This window comes from Gopherus evgoodei, chromosome 14 (assembly GCF_007399415.2).
Source record: "Gopherus evgoodei ecotype Sinaloan lineage chromosome 14, rGopEvg1_v1.p, whole genome shotgun sequence".
Classification (NCBI taxonomy): Eukaryota; Metazoa; Chordata; order Testudines; family Testudinidae; genus Gopherus; species Gopherus evgoodei.
Window position 1 is genome coordinate 7,911,770 of NC_044335.1, and position 27,074 is coordinate 7,938,843.

General features: G+C 43.1%; 1 protein-coding gene across 3 annotated transcripts in view; it reads right to left on the reverse strand.

The window, feature by feature from the left end:
* Positions 1–21,160, reverse strand: part of SLCO4A1 (solute carrier organic anion transporter family member 4A1) — a 45,031-nt gene extending 23,871 nt beyond the window's left edge. For 2 of the 3 annotated variants that reach the window (XM_030533436.1, XM_030533438.1), the window contains exons 1-2: positions 20,982–21,160; positions 19,778–19,894 (exon numbers count right to left, since the gene is read on the reverse strand). The gene's annotated coding sequence lies outside the window, so the exon portion shown is untranslated. Of the gene's footprint in view, positions 1–5,516; positions 5,616–19,777; positions 19,895–20,981 lie in introns of all 3 variants that reach the window. The other variant, XM_030533437.1, reaches the window with a different exon arrangement.
* Positions 21,161–27,074: the final 5,914 nt, after the last annotated feature.

Consider the following 27,074-nt stretch of genomic DNA (forward strand, 5'->3'; position numbering starts at 1 on the left):
CTTGCAGCACAGTTGGGGCAGAGCCTGCGGAGGTGAAGGACGTTCTGCTTGTTTTGCAGCATCCCAGAGGGGAGCCTATGCCTGCCTGTTTCTGATCCCCAGACACTGACGAGGACTGGCTCGGAGTGCCTACCGCCATGTCCCTGAAAGAGCCAGAAGAGGCCTGGAGGTCACAGGTACCGAACCCCGGGGAGGCAGGAAGTGGCCCGAGGCAGCTGCAGAGCAGCCGGCTGCAGAGCCCAGCGTGGCTCAGTCAGCGTGTTGTGGCTAGATCCCCACCGAAGCAGGTGCAGCTAATCCTGCCCCTGCCAGGGCCCCGGGCTGGGACGCGGTGGAATAGGGTGGGCCCGCGTCCCCCTGCCACTCCGCCATGGGGTCGTTGACTCCCTACACTGTGCAGGGAAGCTCTAGCCCTGAAGGAGCCTCCCATACCAGCACCTGTAGACTGTTTGCTTTGCTGGCTGCCTGAGCTCCACCCAGGCTAAAGCCAGCCCTGATACACTGTTCTGTTGCTGGCTGCCTGAGCCTCCTCCAGCCCAGGCCTCCAGCTCAGTTATAGACTCTGTTTAAAGGCTGACAGGTTAAGCCGCCCAAACCCAGGCTAAAGCCTGACTGTGACTATTGATTGCCCAGCCCTACTGTGGGCTCTTGGCTGTCCTGCGGACTCTGGTCCTGGCCAGACAGGACCGGACTGAGTGGGCTCCCTCCGAGTGGGAGAGCAAGGGACCATTACAGGGGGGCAGCACACTGATTGTCTTGAGCAGCCTATGGTTGCAATTTAAGGTAAAACAATAGTGGTTCCTATTTGGGCCCCTGGGAAGGGTGGTAATCCAATAATAGAGGGTTAGGGTTAGGTTTCCTCAGGCCTAGTGCGATCTCTATTAAAAAGAAATATGGTTTCCAGGCCAGTGGTGTATCTCATTGGGGCACCTCTGCAATGGCTCCGAATCACAGGACAGCATTCTACTCAGTGCAAATCTGAATTAATTCCAGTGGCTGCAGTGGAATTACTTTAAGGACTTGTCCACTTGGGGACACTTGGGAAAATTAATCTGAAATAACTAAAGGTGTGACTTTAAAGTGGATTAGTTAAACTGCATTAAACGTCTGTGTGGGTTCATTCAGAATTACAGTGGCCTTACTTCAGTTTAGTTTGAACAGAGGTTTCATGCAATTTTACCAATCCACTTTAAAGCCATATATTTAGTTAACTCAGATTAATTTTCCTCAGTGTCCCTTGTGTAGACAAGCCCTAAGTTTACAACTAGGGTAAGTGAAATCAGCATCTGGCCCAAGTTCCTTACCCTTGATAGATAATGTACAGGAAAAGACCAGTGACACAGCAAAGGCAGAGGGATTGCAAGGTGACAGTCAGCACGCATCTGATCATTTCCACCATTTGTACTTGTTTTAATGTGTAAAGACAGTCACTCTTTAACCATCTCTGGGGAGAGGTGCAGAGGTGTGGCAGTGGAGGAAAGTCCTTTCCAAAGAAGTGAGTCTGAAGCGGAAGAGGGCATATCATTTGAATAGCTGTAAACCGCGGATCGCTGCAGTGGCCATAAAGCAACAGAGGAACAGCTTATCCTGATAATCAGTGCAGATGAGACCTCAGCAAAACCCTGCTCTGTATTAAGAAACTTTTAACAGTTGCTATGTGGAAACCATGAATTTCACATTGTAAAAGGTCCCATGTGCTCATTCTTGGATATTGTTTAATAACAGGTTTTAACTATCACGAGAACGTTCCACACTTGGATCAATTTTATTTCAGGCCCTGAGATCTATTTGCAATTATTCTGTGAAGTCCTCTCTATAGCTAATTAGACTGTACATGCCATTTTAAAGCCAGCCAGAGGGCACAGACAGCTGACTATAAACTGATTACTGATGAGGACTGCCTACTCTCAAAGAGATTCTTAGGCCGAGTACTCTTGGCGGCTCCAGTTTTCCCCCGTAACTAGTTGTGCAATACACTGGTTGAACGAGAATATGTGGAGACAGTGAGGAGCCCCACTGAACACTGGTCTTAAATAAATTAGAAAATAAGCTCTTTGAATTGTTTAGTGCAGGATATTTTCAAAGCATCCATATTTCACATTCAATCCCTGCATATCGGGCTGTTGATGAACCCGTGATGTGCTACCAACGCTTGCACAAGAAGCTCCTATAAAAATGTTTCCCTTTAGACTGCAATAAACCTCATGTACCAACAGTGCCATGGGCTTGCAGAGAGCAGGGGTGAAGGAGAAGAAGAAACTGTTTGCTCTTGTTTTCCCTTTAAAACAAAAACACTTTCTGATCATCTTAACCCAGGGTGAAAGCAGCAGCACTCGACAAACCAATTAGTACAAAACTGCATTTTGCTGGAAACACTTATAGATTATTTCTTTGTATCTATATCTATCTATCTATCTATATATACTGAGTGCACCAGCTTGGTATAGATTCACCGCTCTGTGTGTCTGTGTGAGTGAGAATTTGACATCCAGAAAACCACTGGGACCAACTTGTGTGCAAAGTAGGAGTTTGTGGCTGCAGAGTACAGGTGCAAATACTGAGTGTGCAATTTTACACTGCCAAAACAAATGCTGACATCGGAAAATTCAGGCCAATGGTGCTATGAGAGGTATGGACCTTATGCCAATGTTATTAACTATTTCACTGCTGAGCATTTGGGGTTTCATCCTGCAAGTTGCTAGGCACTCCAGCCCCCAATCCTGTCTTCAGTAGTTCAACAACCCATACACTTAAATTTAAGTGCTTTTGGATCACAGCAGAAAGTGCCTAGCAATTTTCTGTACTGAGCAGTTTACCAGGAATGTCCAGCTACTGTGGGACTGTGCGTGGAGTGTGGATTTGTGACCAGCATAGAGAACAACCATTCTTTTTGTTTTCCCAGTTGAATTCCTTTCAACAGGCTCATAATCTAAGAATGTATTCACATTTCATGAGTCATTTTCACCGAGATAAAATTTGTATTCTTTATGAACTGCCAGTTCTAAATCCTCAGGGCTACTGCTAGCACGTGCTAACACTGAAACTAACCACACACTTTGAAATACAAGTGTAGTGCCTAATTTAAAAAAAGTATCATCATAAAACAATAATGTCATAAATATAAAGCTATCTGTGAATTTTTTTACCCAGTGGCCTTATTACTGCCATCACCCTTCATTTATTTTCACTTCTTTTAATATAGAACAGGCAGCAATAAATAAAAATGCATCAACGTTCTATCTACATTAAAGTAAAAACATGGCTACTGCTTTGAGAGAATCTAGGCTATACGCTAGAAAATATATTCAGATGACCATCTATACTATGCACCAGTTTCTTTACTGAAGTTTACTTTAGCATGAAGCCATAAAAAAATCAGTCTCCCAGAGTGTATCATTTTTGCAAGCTCATCTTTCTGGTATTCTGATTACACTTGCTCCTAATAATCTAAAGATAATAAACTCTTAAACTATGGATGTGTGTCATGGTATACAAACTCCCCACCCTGGGCAAGCAGGGGTTAAAGAACTGCTCTGGGCTCAGCCAGCCCTGCCTGCTACACCTGTAGGAAATGATCCAAACGGGGAAGGAGTTAAAGGTGGAGGAACAGCTCAACTGGGGACAGACCAGAGAAGAGAGCAGACCTGAGCCCTGTAGCTCCAGCAGTGGAGAGCTGAGGGCAAGACAGAATCTCTCCACGTGACACTGCCCAGAGATCCCTCCCGGAGGAAAGGGAGCCCCTGCTGCTGAGACAGCTTGAAAGGGAAGCATTTCCCGCTGCCTCTCATAGGGACTCTGAGTTTTGTTCATTCCCCTCTATTTTGTTTCAATGACCTCAGCAGGGGAAAACCCTAGGACCCAGCTGGCCCAGGAGGGTGGGTAGGCCATACCGCTGAAGGAGGAAGTTGCCCAAGAGACGTAGAGAGCTACACAGAGCTGCCCAAAGCTGCCTTGCGGTGAGTGGACACCCTTCACTCCGCCTAAATGCAGATGGAAACTGTGGGACCATTGCAGGGGAGGAGAGGCCAGGCAGAAAGCGGCACGGGGAGGGCAGCTGTAAGCTGCCCAAGCTGTCAGATCACTCAGCCCTCAAAGAGCCTTGGGTTGGAGACTCGTGGCATGGGAGGGCCCCAGGCTTCCTTACCAACACCCCCGCTGCAAATCATGGGGGCCTACGCCCTGACAACTAGGCAATGCTGCCCTACTGTCCAATTCCTGAGAGAGGATTGTCACAGGATGTTTTATCTGATTTTTTTCCCCACACAGAGAAACTTCATTATTTAAACTGTCAGCACTATCTGCCTTTGTAGTCATATCCTGACTGACTCAATGTGCACCTACATGCCGCATGAAGGAAAACTGCACTGCTTGAATATAATTTCCAGCAAACCAATTTTTACATAGGGAAGTAATTTAAAAATAGGGCCATATTAAGTAGGAGCAATTCGCTTCCATAGGGGAGTGCACCTCCTTCAGAGGACAGAATACAGCCTTTAGAAAAGAGAGCTTGATTTAACGACATACAATTCCTAATTGTCACTGTTTATAGGCACCACACAAGTATCGCTTTTCACTGATCTCAATTTTTAACGACTCAGCTGATCATTTCCAGATTATTTTAAATACTTACAGATTACTTTGCATACTGATTACACTATCATTTACCCATCTTTCAGAAAGATTACAGCCAAACTATGCTTATAAACTTTCTTGCTTGTAAACCTTCTTTTCTTGTAAACTTTCTGTACAGCCAAACCTGAACGGTCAATTTAGCAAAAGCAGCAAAGCCGCAAAAGTATTTGGCTTGCATTTGATTATGAGATTAATAAAAGATCTCCTCATGCCCCACCCCCAAAAATATTTGGCATTATATCAATAGTGAAAATGACAAAGGTTTTCATTGGATTAGCATTGAATATAGCACAATAAGTCACAGGACCAATTAAAAACACTCTGGAACTCAGTTGCAGACCTCAGTTAGAGGAATGGCATCTGACATAATCCTATTTGCTGAAGCATGCCCAAGAACAGCTAATCTTCCTTTTTACTCTGTGGCAGTTGGACTTTTATAGGGTCCTACTATAGCAAATGGCATCCTTTCACAATTCGTAAGGAATATTTGCTTGAGTAACTGAATAAAAACCAAGCCCCTTCTTCAGGAGTGAGGAAGGCTCACTGATTCTGAACGCCCATCCATGACTCCCTGGTCCCATGGCTTTCTAGCAGCACCCATGACTCCAAATCATTTGCTTTCAGGCTAGATTGGGGAAAACACAGCCAGGTGGCTGAGAAGCTTGGTGGGTCAGACCAAGCCTCATAGCAACACCAAAGCCTGTTCCTGGGGGAATAATGGCCTGTGGATCAACCAACCTGCAAAACCACTTACTGCCCCCTGCAGGCCTGCCCTTGCCTGGCTGTCAATTCACCTTCATGACAGCATGCTGAGAGCTGATCTCTACAGCAACCCCTCCACTATGGATTCTGCACACCCATAACCTCTCATAGACTCTTCTCACCTGTTCTCCTGCATGTAGTAAAACTGTAGTTGTATTTGCTCCTGTGTGAGATAGAAATCTCCATTGCTGCAGGCTCCAAATAGATTAGTCAACATATGTCTGAGTGGGAAATACGAAGCATAGAACAAACATTCATTGAGTATGTATAGCCCCAAAATATGGTTCATTAGAGTAATAGGTACTGTACTGGTTTCAGTACTTCTCATACGGCGTATGAGTGATAGTCATTGTGTCCTGAACCAGTTGAAACGACTGACGACAGGATATGGTGCCCAACCTAAATCCTAAACCCAAACACCTCAGACTTTAGGAAAGTTCAGACCTAGACCCAAATTTTGCATCTCAGGCCCACCCATCACTCAAGAACAGGCTATATTCTTCTGGCCCCATCTGGTTAATTTATCATAGTAACATGTATTAAATTTTTCATGGATTATTTAGGTTATGAGGATTATCCATATTATTTCTGTCACAGATAATAAACTCCATATGGATAAAGTATAATCCACTCATTGGTTTATGAACGGCAAAGCCTCCCAAGGAGTGTCACAAATCCACATGATGCTTCTGGGAACTGGCTTTTGCACTGAGAGTGCTGATTTAGTAAAAGATGGGAAAAAAACAACATGTAGAATATACTGACTATATTGGAATCCTTCCCTGGTATGTGTGTCACACTTTAAATAATTTCACTACCCTAAAATGGCTAAGGGCCTGAGATCTTTTACTTTGTAATCAGTCCAGGAAACAGTGAGTAAGAGCTGGCCTCAAGAAAATATATTCCATTTAATAATTGCAAGGTAATAGTATATTTCAGATAAACTCTCCCCTTTCCCCTCCAGTTTGATAAAGGCTCACTGTGGTTCATTGGGGCTGTGCAAATGTGATAAGGGCAAAATTTGGCCCTCTGTATGAATGTAATTTACTCCATTCCAAGGCCAGACGATCAGCCTGAGAGCTATCTATGGCACCACTTGAGCAGGGACTACTCAATGCATGTAAGACTAGTAGGATCTGATCTTAAATGATCACTTCAGCAAGGCTCTATACTAAAATAAAATATTATTAATAAATAAAGCTTAGCACTTACAGAGTGCTTTGCACTTTTTCAATGCATTTTGCAATCATTAACACATTTATGTAATAATACTATTTTCTCACATAATGTATTTTGATGGGTTTCAATTAGTTACTTGATAACACATTGAAGATGAATCAACCCAGATTTTCAGAGTGTATTTATTTATTTCACTTTATTCATGCAACTATAAAAGTGCTTGTGCACGGGTCTAGGTGTCTTAGACTCTAACAACACACAGCTTCAAGTCAAGGAAGAGATTTAACAGCATAACTTTCATTCCGACAGAGAAAACATTACTCAAACATAAAGTTTGGCCTTCTGTAATATAATACCCAAGCCTCTCCCATTAATACCATTCCTTTTTTAATGCCTTTCTCCCCAAAAGTTTGAGCAAATATATGGAAAAGTGGGTGCTCAGTTGTGCTCACCATCCTGTACAGTAATGGTGCTCAAATGTGGCCAGTTGGATGTTAAGTGAGTGCACATTTACTGTGATGCAAGATAATTGCCCATGAAAAATTAGGCACTCCAGTGCAAATGGACTTTTATGCACATGCATTTCTGAGAAAGAGTTAAGTATTATTGTTTTCAAGCAGTTACGTTCTTTAATCATATCTAGATAAGTTCCCTGGTCAGAATAAAATTGCAGCATAAACCTTTCAAAATCAGTTTTTCCAAACGGTTGTCACAGTGTAACTGTGAATACCGCCTTTTTTAAGGGGAGGGAGAAGTATATTAATCACAATGTGGAACATACTGTGGCTGACATTTTAATGCCAACCACTATATCTCTCACTTTTGTACCCTCTCTATATATTCATTAACCAAAGTAGAAACCTGACTCCAAAAACTATATGCCAACAATTTAAAAAAAACCCACGGATGTGCAGAAAATAGATAAATCTCTCTCTCTTGCTCTGAAAGTACGCATCTATTCAGTTGACACAACAAATCTCAAAAGAGTAGTAAAAAGGACTCTAGCATTGTTTTCCACACTTTACATTTTTGAAAAACTTCATCATTAGTGAAACGAAATATCATTACCAGGCATAATCTTTGCAGATCATCTACAAACATCAATTTAATCCAGGTAGCTACCTTAGCAACAACTGATAAAGAACTGCAGTCTTCTTCAAATTCTTTGTGAATAGGACTTTTTTGTACAAGTAACAATTTATTAGCCATCTCCTGTAGGGCCCAATCCTGGAGTAAGCTCGGGCCCCTGAATGCTGTGGTTTGACAAGCCTGGCTCATTAAATTGCATTAGTGGCTTAGGCAAAAGTTATTACTGTTTTGTCCATAGAGTGGGCATATTAGATCCATGCATGGGGACTCACCTGATGGAAGCAGAATATTGGGATAAAGTCTATTTATTTTTTATTTTTGCTGGATACTTAATGTTATGTGTCTTTAACAAGATTCAGATAAAAGCAAACTTACAAACTGTCATTCCCACTAGGTTACATATTTTCAAATCTTTAACCTCTATTGCTTTCCTCCAGGGCAGCAAAGTTTCACACTGATAAGAAATGATTAAATTCCAGTGTCTATCATGGAATCCACTTTCCCTTTTAAAAAAGAAAGATAACAATACTGGAGAGAAAAGGTCAGAAATACGTTCACTGTGAAAGCATTCAGCAAATTTATTCCCTTTATTAATTATTCAAAAATACATGGCCAGACTTTTCTAGTACTTCCACTAGTTTTATACTATCTTGCTACTGTTACATTGACTTCAGTGGAGTGACTCATTTATGCTGGTGTCACTGAATCATGCCCAGTGGGTTCTACCAATTACAATTATTGCTAGCTCAGAAGAAAGCTAATTGTGAGATGGTCCAAGATTTTTTTTTATATAAATCTCTTTTAAATGTGGGACCTAATCAAATGTTAAATTACAGGCTGGGGTCGGTGACTTTAAATCCACTGATATGAAATTAATTATGCCATGCATCAAAAGAGAAGGCTGGAGATGGCAGGGATCCAAGTCCTTCTTGAATCCAAGGTTATCCAGGAACAGCTCATTACTGATCTTTAGAAACACTGGTATTTTCAGTATGTGTAAAGTGGACACAAATTAGGACTATAAGCGGAAATGGACACTGCATCAAGGTCTGCCAATATTTTTCTATAGCTGACAGCAGAATCATGCTCTGTCTTCTTCCTTTACATTAATTTTCCCCTTCTATTGTTATTATTTGATACTGTGGTCCTCAGTACATGCAGCAAAGCCAAGATTTAGGTACTTTGGGACCTCCACAGTTTCCTCCAAGTTTTGGCTGCTGGCTGCCTGGGAAATGTGGTCAGCATTCAACCCTTCATCATATTCTGGAACTCCCACTTCTTGGGCTGTCACCAGGGGCACAAGCTCCCTCCCAGCATTGTCTAGAATGTGCACCTTTCCGAAGATGGGGGAGAGAATCTTAGCAAGCAAGGAGGCCCTAGTTTTGAAACGCTTACGTGGGCAAAACACCCACTGTCTTTAATTGATGATAATACATAGCATGCTGATAGTGGTTTTTCAACATGCTTTAGAAAGGTGGGGAAGTGTTATTACCTCATTTTACAGAGAAGGAAACCAAGGCATGGAGAGGTTCATTGTCCTGCTCAAAGTCACACAGCAAAACAATGGCTGAGCCAGGGATGGAACTCAATCTCCATTCCTGTAACAGCCTGTGTGTGGCTGGACTTCTGTGCCCATGTGAAACGTCAGTGGAGGTCTGCTCACATCCAGTCCATTGCAAGATTAGGGACCAAGTCTCTTGGCTCTCAAGATGGAGTTCACTGCCTCTGCATGATCGGCCTTGCAGGAGTAACAATCATGTATAATTATACACATAGATCTATTAGTAGCTATGGAACTGCTAACCACAGTGTGAAAAATTTACCCCTGTGCATAAAAACCCTATGTTAAGTCATATTTAATTGTTCTAAGTAGGCTGAATTTCATCCAATATCAACAGAAAGCCACAGCAGATGATTACAGCATTTTAAGTACTAGATTACGTAGAGCCAAGATTCCAAGATGGCTGGAAGTTAAAGTCAGCAAAGTTCAACCAAGAAATAAGATGGACATTTTTAGCAGAAAGGACAATTAACCTTTGGAACAGACTACCAAGGGCTGTGATGAACTCTCTATCGCTTAGAGTTTTTAAATCAAGACTAGATGACTTTCTAAAAGAAATACTCTAGTTCAACCACAAGTTGTTGGGCTAGACTTCGGAATCACTGCATGAAAGCCTACAGCCTGAGTTATGTAGATCAGATGATTGGATTGCAGGGTTTTTTGGGTCTATCTCGCTTCCAAACAGCGCCGGAAGGGTGTGATATTTACATGCCATAAAGGCTGCAGTGGAACAAGGTACACAAGGAGTGGCTGTCCAGCTGAAATAGTCATGCTTTGCTTAAATCAGTTGCTTAAAATTATTTTAACATTGTTTTTACTGTAAGTACACTGCTTTTCAAACAATGTGCAGAAAAGAAAAGAAACAGTTTCTTCTTGCATCACTCTCTTCCTGACTCTCCCCAAAAGCAAACTAAATATAAGTTTTATGATTCTTCCTCTTACATGAAATACTATGTCAGCTTTTGGCTAATTTGAATACTGCGGTCTTGCTGCACACCACCACATTAGCCAGAATTCTGCATCCTGAAAACTCCCCTACATATTGCATAATTGTACTATTATACAGGCTTCTGAGAGGACTCGAACTTCCCATCCCCAAATGCAAATATCAAATCCCCAGGTTGCATCCACAGCTGCAGCAGTTGCACAAGGACACTTGGAACTCCATCCTGCTGAGTTAGGGATGAAAGTTGTGACAGAGTAGCACTGAATCAGCAACAGGGGCTACTGAGCATGACATTTGGGTGGTCACAATACCACAGGGTGAAGTAGAGTAAAGAGAGGAATGGGATGACAAGAATAATGTGGCCAATAGATATCATGAGACACTGACCAGCGGGTCAGGAACAATATGGTTTTCATAGAAGCCCTGGGCGCTTTTCGGTCAGTGGCTGGCCTCAGGACTGCCTCAGCTGTAGGCTCCTACAGTGGCTCTGGACTGGAAGCAGGAGACATTGAAAATTCCAAGTGTGCTCTCTATGCATTCATTGGGTTGCACACAGGCACTCTGACTTGGCCGCATGCTGTCTTCATCTCCCTGCATGCCCGTTTCTCCCTCTGCTTGCTGCCCTTTCTTAACGGATGGCTGTCTGAGACTAAATTAATAAAAATCAGACCATCGGTTTTGTAGCAGAACTCCCCTTTGCTTTCAAAGAAGAGAGCAGACAGCACATTATGACCCTGTGTTATTTAACCTTTCCAAGAAATTAAAATTCACACAAACCAGTGACCCTATACAAATGCAGATCCATGATTTAAACGAACAAACACAAACAAACAAACAAACAACTTTATTCCAAGGGCTAGAACACTGGCTTAAAAGATATAAACCCAGATGGCTTGTAAACCTCCCTGCTTCTCAGAGGGCATTTTCAATTCACGGAGCCATTGATCAGCTCTGTGATTCGTTCCCATGGCCAGCCAGCAAATTGCTGCCAAATGGTATTTCTTCCTGAGATAGAGGAAGAAACGAGTGTATAATGTTCTCATTGTCAAAGCAAAACATCTGCTGGAATTCGGAGTGGTTTGTTGTCCGTGTGTGGCAGTGAGAAAGCCTACGTTCATAGTATCCACTCTCTCTCACATATGAGAAATTATAGTATTACACAGCAGCTGTTGGAGGATACGTTTACTTGGAAATCTGAAATCTGCCTTTAAAGGATTCTTGCCTTCCATGAAACAATTGTGTGATTTTCATTCATGATTTGAGAACATTTTATTGTAGTCCACAAAGGGCCGTGTATCTTGCCAGTCCCCTTAGCCTTTAGAATGTTAAAGGATATGAATACAATGGAAGAAATCCTGCCCTTCAATTATGAACATGGAAGGTGTAACGGAGGGCAAAATTTGGTCTACTCGCCTTCTTCCTAACAAACTATGGGTCTGATTCTGCCACCCTTACTCACCTTGAGTAGGATTTATTCACATAAGAATTCCAGTCAAGGTCAATGCAACTTCTCACAGTAAGTAAATAAGACTCAAGGAAGAAAGAATCTGGCCCCCTATGTGATGGAGTGTGAGAAAAACTTGCACTTAAAAAACTGCATTGATTAAAAAAAATTAAGGTGGAGACATTCAAAGCTGCCTAGTGAACACGGGTGCCTAATTCACATTCATTGTAATTTAGATTTTTTAGGTAGCTTTGAAAATCTTCTCCTAAAATACTTCTTTCAATGTTTTCCCTCAGGTTTTAGGGAAAAAAAGCCCAACCAAATGGGTCACACTCTGCTCTTGGTTACCCTAATGTCAGAGGAGTTATTCTGGATCAGCACTGGTGTAACTTGAATCAGAATCTGGCTTCAAGGAGCCAGATCCTTAGTCCAGAGTAAATCTACTTCAGCAGCACAAAGAGGACTTAAAACTGCCTTCAGGAGGCTGCTAGGGATTCCCTCGTTATAGGGGAATCCCCTGGTAGCATAAAGGGCCATGTCATCCACTCCACCCTCATTCATCTAGGGCAGGGGTAGATAACCTATGGCACGCATGCCAAAGGCAGCACACGAGTTGATTTTCAGTGGCACTCACACTGCCTGGGTCCTGGCTACCGGTCCGGGGCTCTGCATTTTAATTTAATTTTAAATGAACCTTCTTAAACATTTTAAAAACCTTCTTTACTTTACAGAGAACAATAGTTTAGTTATATATTATAGACTTATAGAAAGAGACCTTCTAAAAACGTTAAAATATATAACTGGCATGCGAAACCTTAAATTAGAGTGAATAAATGAAGAATCGGCACACCACTTCTGAAAGGTTGCCAACCCCTGATCTAGGGGATGTATTGCAGTGCTAGGCATGGAAAGAATGTGCTATGTGTTAGCAGTTCTGGGCCAGCAGAATGGACATTCCAGCTGATATGAGTTACAGCAGCCCTGCACCTGCTCTAACTAGCACCAGGAATCAGAGGTGAGTCCATGGTCTCTATGTGGCCCCCCAAATGGAAGAAATTTTAAAACAACAGTTCAGAATATCTTAATGTTTTAAATTTGGACTTGAGGTGGTTTTCTGGGAAGGGTATATGTAGGAACAGAAAAGGGAAGCTCTTTTGGGAACCCTTATATTTCTTTATCAGGTGCTATGCTCATTTATCAGACCTCTATAGTTTCTATTTATTTTTCTATATCCTTGACAACTAGCAAAATAAAAGACCTATCTCATTGCCAGAGTGTGTCCCGAGAGCTGTATTTCACAAAGGTGAAATTGTATCTCTGGAAATATAGAAAAATACTTTTGCTAGGAATTTCTTCAGACAGACCATAACAAATCCTTATGTATCTCCTTTGAAAAAACAATATATGGTTTTCTCAACATGTACAATTACCTCCTACCTCCTCTAAAATCAATTTAAAAAACCCGTTAAGTGTTACACGTTTCCATTTCTTCTTAGACCTGTTATCATTCAGAAGAAACTGTATTCAGTTCCCTCAGTTTGCCATTCTGCAAGTTTGCATGGTAAAAAGTTGTTCATGTCACATATAAAATATACATAATTTTTTAAAATTAGGGGCCAAGTCATCCCTTGGATAGTTCTATGTAAATCAGTGGAATTACACAAAGGATGGAATTGACCTAACGTGTTTAATTACAATGGGAATTTCAAAGACTAATCTGGATGCTTGCCATTTTACTGAAAATTAAAACACAATCGAATTAGAATAAAAAGGATGTTTTGCACGTATATTGTGCTCCAGCTATTGATCACAATAGTTTTCATTCATTAAACCCCTAAGAGACAGCTAAATATAATGACATTACTTTTTGACACCAGCAACATGGAAATCTTGTGAAAAAGGTTAGCTAGGCTCTGTCCAAACAGAGGTTTAACATCAGAAAAACTTTTCTGTGTAAATATTAAACATTTTGCTTAAACAGTCCACCTACTTACCTCTCTGTCTTATGTATTCCCAATGCAATGGCCACTGTAGCAACTAAGGGCATAGGGCAAACCCCACTGAAGTCGATTACAGACCTTCCATTGACTTCAGCGCTCTTTGAATCAGTTCTTATGTCAAATCAGTACATTTCCTATCATGATCTCCAAAGTAGGATGGACATGTTTGTTTGGGAGTTGTAATGGGATAGAGTCTATGACTCCTAGGAGGTCATTGTTTCATATGGTGATGAATATGGTAATGACTGAATATCATGGCCAGCTAGTAGCTCTTCAGTGGCCTGCATGACAGAGTTGGGGATGTGGGGTTGCTCCATCTAATTTATAATGGACAGATGTCCATATCTAGAAACCATCATAACAATGGGTCTGATCCAATATCCTTCCGTGAACACTAATGAGCATTGGATTAGGCCCAATATGGTAGTTGAGGTACATTGGCAGGACAGTGTTTGGAGCTTTGAATTGTCATTGCTTTTGCACATCTCATGCTGAAGATAAAGGACTTAAGACCCAGATCCTCACAGACATTTATGTGCCTAATTCCCTTTGAAATCAGTGGAAGTTAGGAGCCTAAATATCTCTGAGGATCTGGGTCTAAGATTCTGATGCTGTCACTCCAGCATCTTTCACGGTCTCTAAATTCACTAAGGCCAGAATGGAGCTATGACATTTTATGTCACCTAGCATTTGGCTCTAAATTGCCTTAATAACAACAAGAACAACAACAAACAGGAAAGAGAAAGTGTTTCAAAGATATTAAAGAAGCACATGACAGGCCTGGTCCTATTACCACTGAAACAAAAATCAAAACTCCAACTGACTTCAAAGGCTGTCACCCTGAAATGCCTGCTAGGTGGGAATTTGTAACTAGCACAGAGCGTGGTTTTTCAGACCCATCTTAAAGTAACAGCACTGGAAGGATATGATCTTACATACCGTAAAGGCTGCAGAGGCATCAGGCTATCAAGAGGGAGACAGCATTAAAAGGGGAACTTTTCCTTTGATATCATATTCTATTTGGCTGACCACCAAGCCTCTAACAAACTAAATACAAGCAATGTGATTCTTCGGATTAGAACAAATACAGCATCAGCTCTTTGCTAAATATTTGCATAGCAGGATCTTACTATGCATTACTATATTATTATGTTAACCAGAATTTTGCATGATGGAAAAACTCTCTCATTGCATAATAATCTTACTCCACACCTCACTGACAGGAAGATGGCGTAGTGGTTAAGGAACAAACTGGAAAAGTCAATATTCTATTAATGCTACCCCAGTGTGGTCTGTTCATGCTACTGAAACAGAATTCAAATACAATGCCCAAATACTCAGTTTGTATTCCTAGAGTAACTGTGCCTGCATAATAGGGACTCAGTCCCGCAGGGGTCTGGAGGAGGTCTTGTGAGAGAGTGAGAGGTTGCTGATCACGGGGCTCTGTTACTCATAGTCAATGTGGATAAAAATCAATGATTTAAAAAAAAATCAAAAAATTGTATTTTTTTAATTTAAATGAGATTTTTTTTATAAAATGCTTTTTGAAGAAAAAACATAGCTAAAGATACATAATAGCTCAAAGATATCTCATCATGGAATAGAGATTATAAATTCTAATTCTATAGTATGAGACAATATATTCATGTCATGTTTAGGGTAAGAAAAGTTATGTAAATGAGTTCCAATAGTTCTTGGATTAGGGACCCAATCTTATGGGGTTCCAGGGAATTCTGCATAGATTATTTAGGTTAACCTTTCTATCTACCCAATGGGACTCAGTGCCAAGTCTAGAAGATACCATCAGAGATACTTAGTTTTGCAGTTCTCAAACTGTGGATTTGTGTCTCCAGAGATAACATGCTTGTTAACAGCAAAAATGTTTTAAAATAAATAAATAAATGATATATAAAGGTGAGAAATAACAGACCTCAACCCTATTGTCCCTCTTCAAATGTGTGTACACAGAGTCAATCCCTTACCTCTCTCTAAAAGTGTAAAGTTTCAAAAAGTTCAATGAACAGAAGATTGTTGGGGACGAAATTCTCTCACGAGAAGGGAAAACCTATAATGGCAGCAGGCCCTAAAAGAGACCTAGTTTGGGTCTCATCTATCGCCTCTATCTCTGAGTTGTGAAGAATATGTATTAAGGTTATAACAACCAACAAGAATGCACTTTTATGTAGAAATCCATGATTAAATCGAGTCTTCTTGACTAGTGATTTAAATCAAATCCACCCTGCTCATAATAAAAGTGAAGTAAACAAAGGAGAGTGATCACTGCCACGTGTTGGCTTGACAAGAAGAGTATTATCATCCGAGATCATTCTAAAGCGCTATGCCATCCACTTCACCCTCATTCATCTAGGGGATGTGTTGGGGAGGATTAGGCATGGGAAGAGTGCCCTGTGTTCTAGCAATCATTCTGATTGATTTATGGTGCTGCAGTAGTACCTAGCGGCCCCAACCACAGGCCAGGGTCTCATCATGCTAGGTGATGTACACACACATAATAAAAAGACAGAGCTTGCCTTGGTGTGTTTGCAATCTAAGATCAAGCAGCACTGAGTAGTTGGATGCTAATTTCTTTGCACCCTGGGGTGCTTTTCCATCAGTGACTGACTCCCCACACTGTCTCTGCTAAATGTCTTTGCTAAATACAGTTCTGAAGTAGTAGCAACTACTCCTGGTTGGCTGTAGAAGAGATTGAAAAACCTAGCTGCTATGCATGTAAACTGAACTCATGAGATTGCACTCACCCTCTTTGCCACGGTCACCCTATGAGCCAGATTCTCTTCTGCTGTAAATCACTGTAGCTCTGGTGACATCAAAGAAGCTTCTGTATGTCACATCAGCTGAAGATCCAGCCTTTCATCTAAACCTTCCCTCCCCAGCATGCCCACTCCCCCCGTCCCCAGTCACCAGCTCTCATTTCAGAGCACACAGAGGTGTCAACTCGGGTTGCTGAGCTCATTGTCCTACACTACATGGAAGCCTCTCTGCAATTCAGAGGGCTGATCCCTGGGTATACGTATACATTCATTGCATGCATCCCAGCACCATGTCTTGTCAAAACCTCAGACACATTCTTCCATTCCCATTATTGCTGATTACCAAGATATATGCAGTATATATACAGGGCTCACTTGTATCCCTTTCTACTCAAGTGATTCTGCACAGTAAAGGGTTTGTTTTTTTTAACATAAATTCATGTCCAACACTGCAATGTATACACCAGGAAACAAGGTATGAAAAAAGCTGAGGATCATGCTGGGATATCCCCATGCCTGGGTGAAAATGAACAATCTGTACAAAGGAGATAATGGCAGTGCTGACCTACCTTACCGGAAGTAGTGTGGAGCTCACTTTGCTAATGCTAAATGCCATTGAGATCTCAGGAATGCAAAACATGATATGAACATAATTATGATTAATAATATCCCAACAGATAGACTAGCCTTGCAAAGTATAGCTGGAAACATGGTTTGGCAGCTGCGGCACTGTGATCACTGCTTATCACACTGAAATAGCATTTCCCCCACCTGTTGTCTCTCATCTTATACTTAGATTGGAAGTTCTTTGGAACAGGGAGCATCTTTTGTTCTGGTGTTTGTACAGCTCCTAGCACAATGACATACTGAGTCCTGATTGGACCCCTAAGCAAAAAGACAACAATACATCTCGTAATTGATGTGGGTCAAAAATAACAAATGACAACATTTTAGTGAAAATGAGGCCTTATTTTGAAAATCCAGTGAGGTTTCTTTGGGGAAAATTATCAACATTTTTCTTTTTCTTGTGAAAAACATGCTTTTTAATTTTTTTTCCATTTTTAAATAAAAAATGTGATTGAAATGCATTTAATTTTGTTTTCAGTAAATTACAAAAAACTGAAACATTTCAAGAATGTTTTCAATAAAAATGGAGGAGGGGATTTCAATTTGCGAAACATTCTGAAAACATTGGAAAACAGATCAAATGAAATCAACCTCAAATTTTTTATTTTTTTTTCCCATGAGAAAAGATTTTTCTTGCATTACCGGCCCTAATAACAACAGATGTTGTCCCTTTCCATTGGGAAAATTACAAAGGCTGAGGCTGGGAACACTATGGGATTCAGCTCAGGGAGTTCGCAGTCAATTATATACTTGAAGAGAAGGGTATTGGGTGAAGTGAAATGGGCAGGAGTCGTGGCCTCCACTTCCAATGGATTCTGATGTTCCAAGACAGAAGAAGGCAGAGCAGAGTGTAATGGTGTGTCTGCATAGAAGGCTGGCCCCAATTTTCCCTGGCAGGGTAGTTTTTTTGTGGCAATTGCAACTGGAGAGGGGCCAAGAAGGAATTAAAGCCAGTGAAATAGCATTAATTTTCAATCAGGTATCTACTTAGGTTTCTGTGGGATCAGCCAGGGATGTCACTGCATAGAGAAGCTGGTCCACTATTCCACTCCCTCCTTCCTCCATCTGCTTTAAAATCCCATCAAGCCACATTCTTGCATGCCCCTTCAGGAGTCTACATGCTCCCAAGAAGGGATGGTGCCGTGAAGTTTTCTATTTATGCCCACAAAGACAGCCACTGGATTGGCATCCCCTCTGCCCAGGGAAGAAAAGCAAATGATCCAATTCATGCTCATCATAAAAATGGTGCTGTGCTCTGATTGATGAAGCACAACAAGATAAAGATAAAGATAAAGAAAGAATAAAATGCATTACTATTGTTATTTTATTATTAACTATACTTATTGTTTACTTAAAATTTGGAACATTTCAATGGTACCTGGTGATACCATTGTACTGATAAAAATACTGCTTAAAAAAAATCACAGAAAATATCATGGAAATTGAAAAATGTCAAGATTTTTGACAAATTCCTTTTGCCAGAATTTTTTTGGAAAAAAAAAGGCATTTTCAAGTTGAAAAATGTTATTCAAAAAAAGTCAACTAGCTATATGAAAACTATTTATTATTATTATTATTATTATTACAATAAGATAAAAAGCCTTCACTATTGCACTAAAGTATTTCTACTTTCTAAGAGATCATATCATTTGATTAACACCAAGCTCAAAGCATGATGACGTTTCAGTACGACATGCATTGTGCCTGAGTTGCCTGCTACTGTATCAGCCCATGTATGAGGCAGTAAAATGTTCTGTGCTGCTCATAATGGTGTGAGTTGAAAGGTGACCTCTAGTGAGCCATTATCTCCCACATATTACTTGGCAATCCCCAATCATGCTAAAGGAAATAGAGAAAAGGGTGCATAACATTTGAATGTGGTTTGAGTGACCTATTGTACATCTGAAAGTTTCCAAGTGGGGCAGTGATCATTCATGTTCTGGATTTTTTGTTTATGCCACAGGATTAAATTTAGGGCCAGATGCTGCTCTCACTTACACCAGTGTTAATCTGGAACTGAACTAAGGTCTGGTCTGCACCTTAAGATTAGATTGACCTAGCTACCTCGCTCAGGGCTGTGAAAAATCTCACTCCCTGTGCAACATGGTTAAGTTGACCTAGCCCCACACTGTGGATGCACCTATGTTGATGGAAGAATTCTCCTATCAGCTACCACCTCTCGAAGAGGAAGATTGGCTGCATCTCTGGAAAAACCCCTTCCGTTGAGGCAGGACACATCTACACTGCAGCACGATAGCGGTTTAGCCGCAGTGCCATAGGTGTGCCACTATGGTGTAGACATACCCTGGTTTACTCCAGTGTAACTGAAATCAGGATCTGCCCCTTTATGAGCAAGATTTTAATGTATCTGGGTTAACTCCATTGGACTCCACACAATTACTCCTAATGTACACCGGTCTAAGCAAGAGCAGGGTCTGGCCCTCTGTGGGAAGCATTTCAGTTTAATTTGATCATTAACTCAAGCGGAGGAGGGGGTGGGCACGAACTGCAGAGTAGTAGAGAGACTCATTTCCTGACAGAAGTGCAGGCAGGCGATAGCCTTGTGGCAGCAGCAGGTGCATGACCGAGAATAACCCAACAGAGTGCTGGAGCACAGGCAAGTCTCCCTCCCTTGCCTCAATTAAATAAGCCATTAGGCCCCTCCATCTCCAGCCCCTCCCCCTCTATCCTCTTGTCTCCTGGAAAAACTGCTCAGAAGCCCCAGCCCTCCCCAGGGCCCAGGGCCTGGGCTGAGTGTACACTTACCACATGGACTGCGGCAGAAGGAACAATGCTGCACGCTACAGAAGCAGGCAGTTTTCAGAGCATGTGGCTGCAGTGCTGCGTCTCCCATGCACTCTCACCCAGCTTCAGTGAAGGTTTCTGAGGAGAGGTGAATAAGGTCACCCAGCTTAACATTAATTCAGATCACCATCCCACATCTTTGCCCCCCAAGCAGAACCCAAAACTGCCCCATCAGCATGCAGGCCAGTGGCAAAATGAAAAGAAGCAGAGCTTAAAAGACCAACACATGCCTATCGGCAGCCTCTTCCCTCCTGTTATATTCCCCCAAAATATCCACAGTCAATGATCATAAATTATAACAAAATACTGCTGCTGGGTGGGGTGGTTCCCTGCTGTCTCTTTCATAACATGTTCTCTTCCTCCCTTGAGGTCTCAGCCCATTCCATGTGCTTTGTGCTCCCTCTTAGAGACATGCAAAATTAAGCTATTTAGTGACCAAAACAAAAACCAATAAACACCAAATAAGCCAGGATTTCACCCAAATTGTGCGGCCTGAACATGCTGCTACAAAAACAGGGAGGGAGGTAACGTGACATCAAGTGCTCATTCACTTGGTCTTTTTACTACAACTTTGTCAGCCACCCCAGTTCCCTAGCCATGTTAATACATTATTTATATCTACATGATTTAAACAGGGTGCCTAGGCTGTGCCGATGCTGTCTGTCTGTCTGTATCCCCAGAGCTAAGTGCTAGGACCCTACTATCCTGTGGAGTAACTGCTACGCATAACCCGACAATCAGAACACATAGCTCTCATTCATTCTGCACTGCTGCTCTTGGTCAGCCATTGAACACAGAATAAATATAAACTCATCCATGCTTAGTCCATACCTCTCCCCAGCCTGTATTTCCTGCCAGCCCTTAGCTGCCATCCTACTTCCCTAAGGCTGCCCACCTTGACCATTTACCCCCACCCTCCAGGGAAATGAAAATAATATTCAGCAGAACAGATGCTCAGAGCTCTGAGTTTTGCAATAAACCTCAGCACAAAAGGGACCTAAATGAAAACAGGAAAGTCTAATCTGGATCTCTATAATCATTATTCCATAGTCACTATATAGATAATTTATTACCTTACAATCTATTACACTGTCTCTCTGCATTATTCTATACACACAGTACTGGCTACCCCATTCTCCCCACCCAGCCAGCCATCCGCATGTACCTCCTCCTGGCCTCTGGCAGCTGCTGTCTCCTTCTGTGCATGAGTTTCTATTTCTCCCTCCCTCCTTCCCCATTCAGTACCATCTGGAGTCCCGGCTACTAGAAATGATTGATGAAGAGCCAAACCAATCCAGGCGGATTTAAGGTGGTGGCCTTATCCCAGCTGGACCAATAGAAGCGCATCTCCAGCTCAAGGTGTCTTTAAAACCGAAAGTAGCAGCCAGAGAGAGAGAGAGAGAGAGAGAGAAAGAGCGAGCGAGCCAAGCCAAGCCTCGCCTCCAGGGGAGGGGCAGGGCGGGGCAGGGGCAGGGGCTAGGCTGGGGGGTTGTGACTGCCTGGGAGAGCCCTGCAGTGAAGTGGGTGAGCAGGGTGGGGTGGGTTTACCCTGGGGAGAGGAGCATGGGGAAGGGAAGAAGAAAAGGGAGAAGGAAGAGAGGATGGGAAAAGGGAAGAGAAAGTTAGTGGAGGGAGGGAGGGAAGGGGAGATAGGAGGAAAAAGAAGAGAGGAAAGGCGGATGGGGGGCAAGGGGAAGGGAAGGGGATGGACTAGTTCAAGGGGGGCGGTCAGTTTCATTTCCAGACCCCAGACACTGAAAAAGATTCTGTCTCTCTGTGTATGTCGGTCCATCCTTTTGGGCATTCCTCTTTGCGCATGTCCCTTTTTGGGTTTGTGTGTATCCCCCTGCATGTCCCCCTTTGTGCACAAGCACCCTGTGTGTGCATGTCCTCTTTGTGTGTGTGTGTGTGTGTGTACGCGCACACATATTCGTCTGTATCTTTTTGTGTGTGTTTGTGTCCCTCTGCATCTTTGGGTGTGTCCCTGTTTGCGTGAGTGTGTCTGTGAGGCTGCATCTTTCCATTTGCCTACCTGTGTCTGTACACATGTCTGTGCATGTACACGTGTCTATATCTGTGGGTGTGTTTGTGTGGGTGCATGCCTGTTGGAGTTGATGTGCCTCTGTTTTGTATGAAGTGAATGAGGTAAAATGCATAATTTCCTGTCCTGGCCAAGGAAAAAAGTGCCCTGGGGCGTCTGTATTTTTGAAGAGATTCTTCTTTTGGTTCTATTGAAGCCCAGGCTCTCCGGGAGAGGACAATGAGTCAATGCTATTTACCAGGAAAGACCAAGGCAGGGACACGCTGCAGCTATTGTTCTCTGGCGTGTTTGGGTGACACACTCCAGCATACCCATTATGCACAGCTGGAGAGTTCAGAGCCACACCTCACAGTGCATGTTCCTTCTAAAATGTACAGGGCTGGCAAACAAAGGAAAGAAACAATTACTGGTGAAACTGACAAGGCTGCAACCAGCAATGACAGATTTTTAGTCTTTACTACCTTATATTACAATGGAACTCAAAATAAATATTTTCAAGGTTTATGTTATTTTCTTTTCATGCACAAGCAGATTATCACAACATTTATCTTTATGAATAAAATAGAGGGGAAAATAGCGCAATAGTTCCCGCAGAACTAAGAATTCCAGCTGAAATGCCCCTTTACCATTAAAATGTCTGAGGAAGAGCTCTGTGTGGCTCGAAAGCTTGTCTCTCTCACCAACAGAAGTCAGTCAAATAAAAAATATTGCCCTACTCCCTGATCTCTGAATAATCATAGGAAGAAACAAGGTTAGCCAAAGGGAATGCATCAAATGCCCTGTAGGCAGAATGGGCCTAGTTTTCAAAATGTGGCCCCCCCCCCCGTTGTTTGTGTAAATAACTTGCATATGCAATTATTTTTCTGAATTTTCACTTGCATTCTCTAGTGATGGATTTTTTACACATGGGGGTCCTGGGCTGAATTATTATGCTTGTGAGTCCCTTGACCCAGGCCACATCCAGACTAGGGTATTAAAATCGATTTTAGATACGCAACTTCAGCTACGGGAATAACGTAGCTGAAGTCGAATTTCTAAAATCGAGGTACTCACCCATCTGGACGGCGCGGCATCGATGTCCACGGCTCTCCGTGTCGATTCCGGAACTCCGTTTGGGTTGATGGAGTTCCGGAATCGATGTAAGCGCGCTCGGGGATCGATACATCGCGTCCCGACTAGACGCGATATATCGATCCCCGCGCAATCGATTTTAACCCGCCGATGTTGCGGGTTAGTCTGGACGTGGGCCCAGCGGGGATGTCTGTGCATACCATCACATTCAGGTTGTTCATGCTGTTGGCTGAAATAACCTATGCGAGGGGGTTGTACGCATGTGAGCCTGCTATCAACCAAATCATGAGCACACATCAGCGTTTCGGCAGCTTGCATGGACTCCCATTTTAAGGGCCATTTTATTAGGCTCTGATAGAGACCTCCCTATGGGATGGGGGAGCAGGCAGATACCAGACACAGTGTTGGTATATAATACTCTAAATATTTTTATTGATTACAGTATAAACCCCACTCACTCCACATTCACACTCCTTTCATGCTACACCAGAATCTGAAGATCCGAAGGAAACCCCGATGGCCTGTCAAAATTCATTCTGATCACAAGGTGTGGGGAACCTCACGTTACACACCTCTTCTTTTTCAGGACGCTGGGTCGATGTCTGATTCCAACTTCAGCTATAGCAAACAACCTTTTTCATAGACCAGTCCATTGCATCATTAGTTCTTTGTCTGATTACTAAGCCTTTCATCCATAACTCCAGAAGAGCAGTTCTGGGCAGGCTGCCATAATCCAAAACATTCCATTTCCTCTTACAGACATGACCAAGTTTGTTTTGCACAGACAATTCTTGACCGCTCATAACCTTAAATCCTTGCTTCAGCTGCCAGCAGGCAACTCATGTCCTCATGTCAAGCATACAGCATTTATACCAGGCCCATGCAGCCTATAGCGTATTACAACATCTACATTACAACAATTTCATATTGTTTAAGAATTTGACCCTGTGTTTGCATTTTAAAAGCTAAATCATTCCATAATCGAATATGTGCCTGTTTAAAGTATAAGCATAACTTAAAGTCTGCCCATGACGTCCATACACCTGCAGGAATGGCAGAGAACAGCAGGTACGATGCAGCAATATAGCCCTTCCCTTTGCAGTTCGGCTGCAGTGATATTAAACAATGGCTTGTTGATGACCAGACTGCATAGGAAGCTGCTGCACATCTGCTCTGGGCTGTTCACTCTGCCCAACAGCAATTTGGAGATGCATGAGCCTCTATCAAGTTTTGCTCTCACTTAAGAAACCAAATCAGAAGCTCCTGCTTAAGCTTCTTAGGTGGAAGTTAGATGTGAGAGGCCTGTTATCTGTGACGTGCTGATGGCAGTAGCAAAGGGAAGAATTCATTCAGGGAACCTTCAAGGCTTTGGGCTTCACTTTTTGCCACTTTATATTAATATTATTTATAAATAGGTCCTGGAGGTCACAATGGAGATCGAGGCCCCCCTGTGTCAGGTGCTGTACATACACATGATGAGAGACACTGTCCGAGCCAAAGAGCTTATATTCTAAATAAACAAGCATAAAGGAAGGGGAATCAAAGCTCAGAGAGATTAAATGACTAGCCCAAGGTCACACAGCAGAACAGAACTGAGGTTTCCTTGTCTGTTGACTCATCCAGAGGCGGCTCCAGAGGAGAAAGCACATGCCTGGGTCGGCATTGTAAGGGGCAGCATTCCAGCCGTCCTGCGGTGGTTCTCTCTCTCTTTTTTTTTTTTTTTTTTGCTTTGGCAGCCTGGACTGCAGCTCCGGAGCCCCCGGCCAGCTCCCCGCGCTCCGCCAGTCCCAGCCCAGCCGTGGCATGGACCCGGGCCCAGGAGGCAAGAACTAGCAATCCCCGCCACTCACCGTGCCACTGGGCTCCCCGAGATGTGCCACTCCCTGCTGCCTGCACCAGCCTCTACTTCTCGCGTTGATCTGAGCCCGGCCCGGCCAAGCCACCTTTAAAGGAGCAGCTGAGCCAGCACCTCCTGCAGCCCCTGGGGGCTCCGCTTGCCTGGTTGGGAGAAACACCCCAAGGCCGGAGGGGATCCCCTCTCACCCGGCTGCGAGCAGACTGCAGCGTCGCCCTTCACCCCCCTGCCAGCCGCCTTGGCCGCCCTCCACATGCTACCTGCAACTGCCTTTTTTTTTTCTTCGGCAGTCCGGCAGGCAGTAGCAGGTTTTTTTTGTTTGTTGTTGTTTTTTTAGCTTGGGGCATCAAAAAACCTAGAGCCCGCCTTGCACTCATCTACTAGTAGATCACATTGCTTCTCTTTTAACTGGCCACCCAGACTGTGTTCAAGATTGCCTCCTCCCAGAGCCTCACCCATGACAGATAACTGTGCCCAGATACCACTGGCCTTTTAAGGCTGTCATCACTGCTGTGATGCAGAGCTTATGTCCCCGGGAAGTCCACTTGGGTGCAGACCTCCCTCTAGTAAGCTTTTGAATAAAGACTTCTTTTGAATATTATTTATTTTGCTACCTTTCCTTATAGCATCCAAAACTGGGTGAGGTGTTTGTCCGATATAGACTAGAAGCCAGGGACTCTGTCCGTAATAGCTCTGCAAACCACAGTTCGATGTGGCACAAAGAGGTGTCACACACAGCAGGGAGGAGGTGGGGTGAGGATGGGCATGGGCAACCTAGACGAGGGACGGTTTTTATGCAGGGATTTTAATGAGGAGTGGTAGTGGCTTGGCAGACCCAGTGGCACAAACTCTATTGGTAAAAGCACAGTTTAGTTGATAGAATAACTGCATCTACTCTAGGGACTTCTCCAGCACAGCTCTGTTGGGCAAGGAACACGTCTCTTCCCCGCCTGACTGGCATACCTGTGCCAGGAAGTAATCAGTATAAATCATGTACAGGAGGCTATGAACTGGGTAGCAGCTTCAGTAGAGGGGCACATTTGATAGATATGTTTAATGAGAGAAAGATTAAAGAGCTAACAATTTTACAATTCCTGAGTGTCTCTCACAGCCCTCCCTCTGACAAGTTCTCTGTTATCATCTCAGGTTCTGTGTGATACATCCTATGTCAGTAAAACATCTCTCCTGCACAACCCTTTGGGTTTACACACCTGTTTACTGACCCCAATACAACTACATGCATTTGTACCAGCTGAGGATCTGGCCTAATTCAGACATTTAAGACAGTGAGCTAGAAATGAACAAAGGAATTTTTTGCCCCAAATGCCATATGCAGCTCAAAAGCCACAGCACATTGGACCCTTATTATTTTGGAGAAGTCCTGCAGGATTCAACATTGTCTCAGGAGTTTTGATTTAAATTGCTTTGATTTTAGTCACTGATTGCAATAGATGTCGAGAGAAAATCTCTCTCTTTGTTTGCAGTAAGAGCTGCAGCATGTTTTATCCAATGGGAAATGTATTTTATTCCTCCTCTGAAGGAACCAAAATATCATGCCAGATGCTTAACTACAAAGCTTGACCTTGAAAGTGGCTAAGCACCCTCATCATCAGGTCATCAAACGTGCACAGGCTACTGAGGACAGTTGCGCCAGTTAGAGTGATCATGGTTGGTGGCACTGCACCAAGCATAGTGTAATGAAGTTCCCAGAAGTTCTCAATCCTGAAAATCCACAAAGCACCTTCAGATCCCACAGAAATCAATGTCTTCCAGAAGGGACTCAGCACCTGCCAGGATTGGGCCCATAAAAATGGTGGTTGATAATAACAATTTGATGCTAGTGCATAAGAACCTAAGAGTAAAAATGGCCATAAACAAAAGTGATAATGCAGCGGTTCTCAAACTGGGGCCGCCGCTTGCGTAGGGAAAGCCCTTGGTGGGCTGGGCTGTGCCGGTTTGTTTACCTGCCCCGTCCACAGGTCCGGCTGATCATGGCTCCCACTGGCTGTTATTTGCTGCTCCAGGCCAATGGGGGCTGCGGGAAACAGCATGGGACAAGGCATGTGCTGGCCATCGCTTCCCGCAGCCCCCATTGGCCTGGAGCAGCGAACCGTGGCCAGTGGGAGCTGCGATCGGCCGAATCTGCAGACCCGGCAGGTAAACAAACCGGCCTGGCCTGCCAGGGGCTTTCCCTACACAAGCGGCGGCCCCAGTTTGAGAACCACTTTGTTAACTACTTTATTGACTTCCACGGCAGAAGATGAGAAATACATGAACAAAATAAACAAACA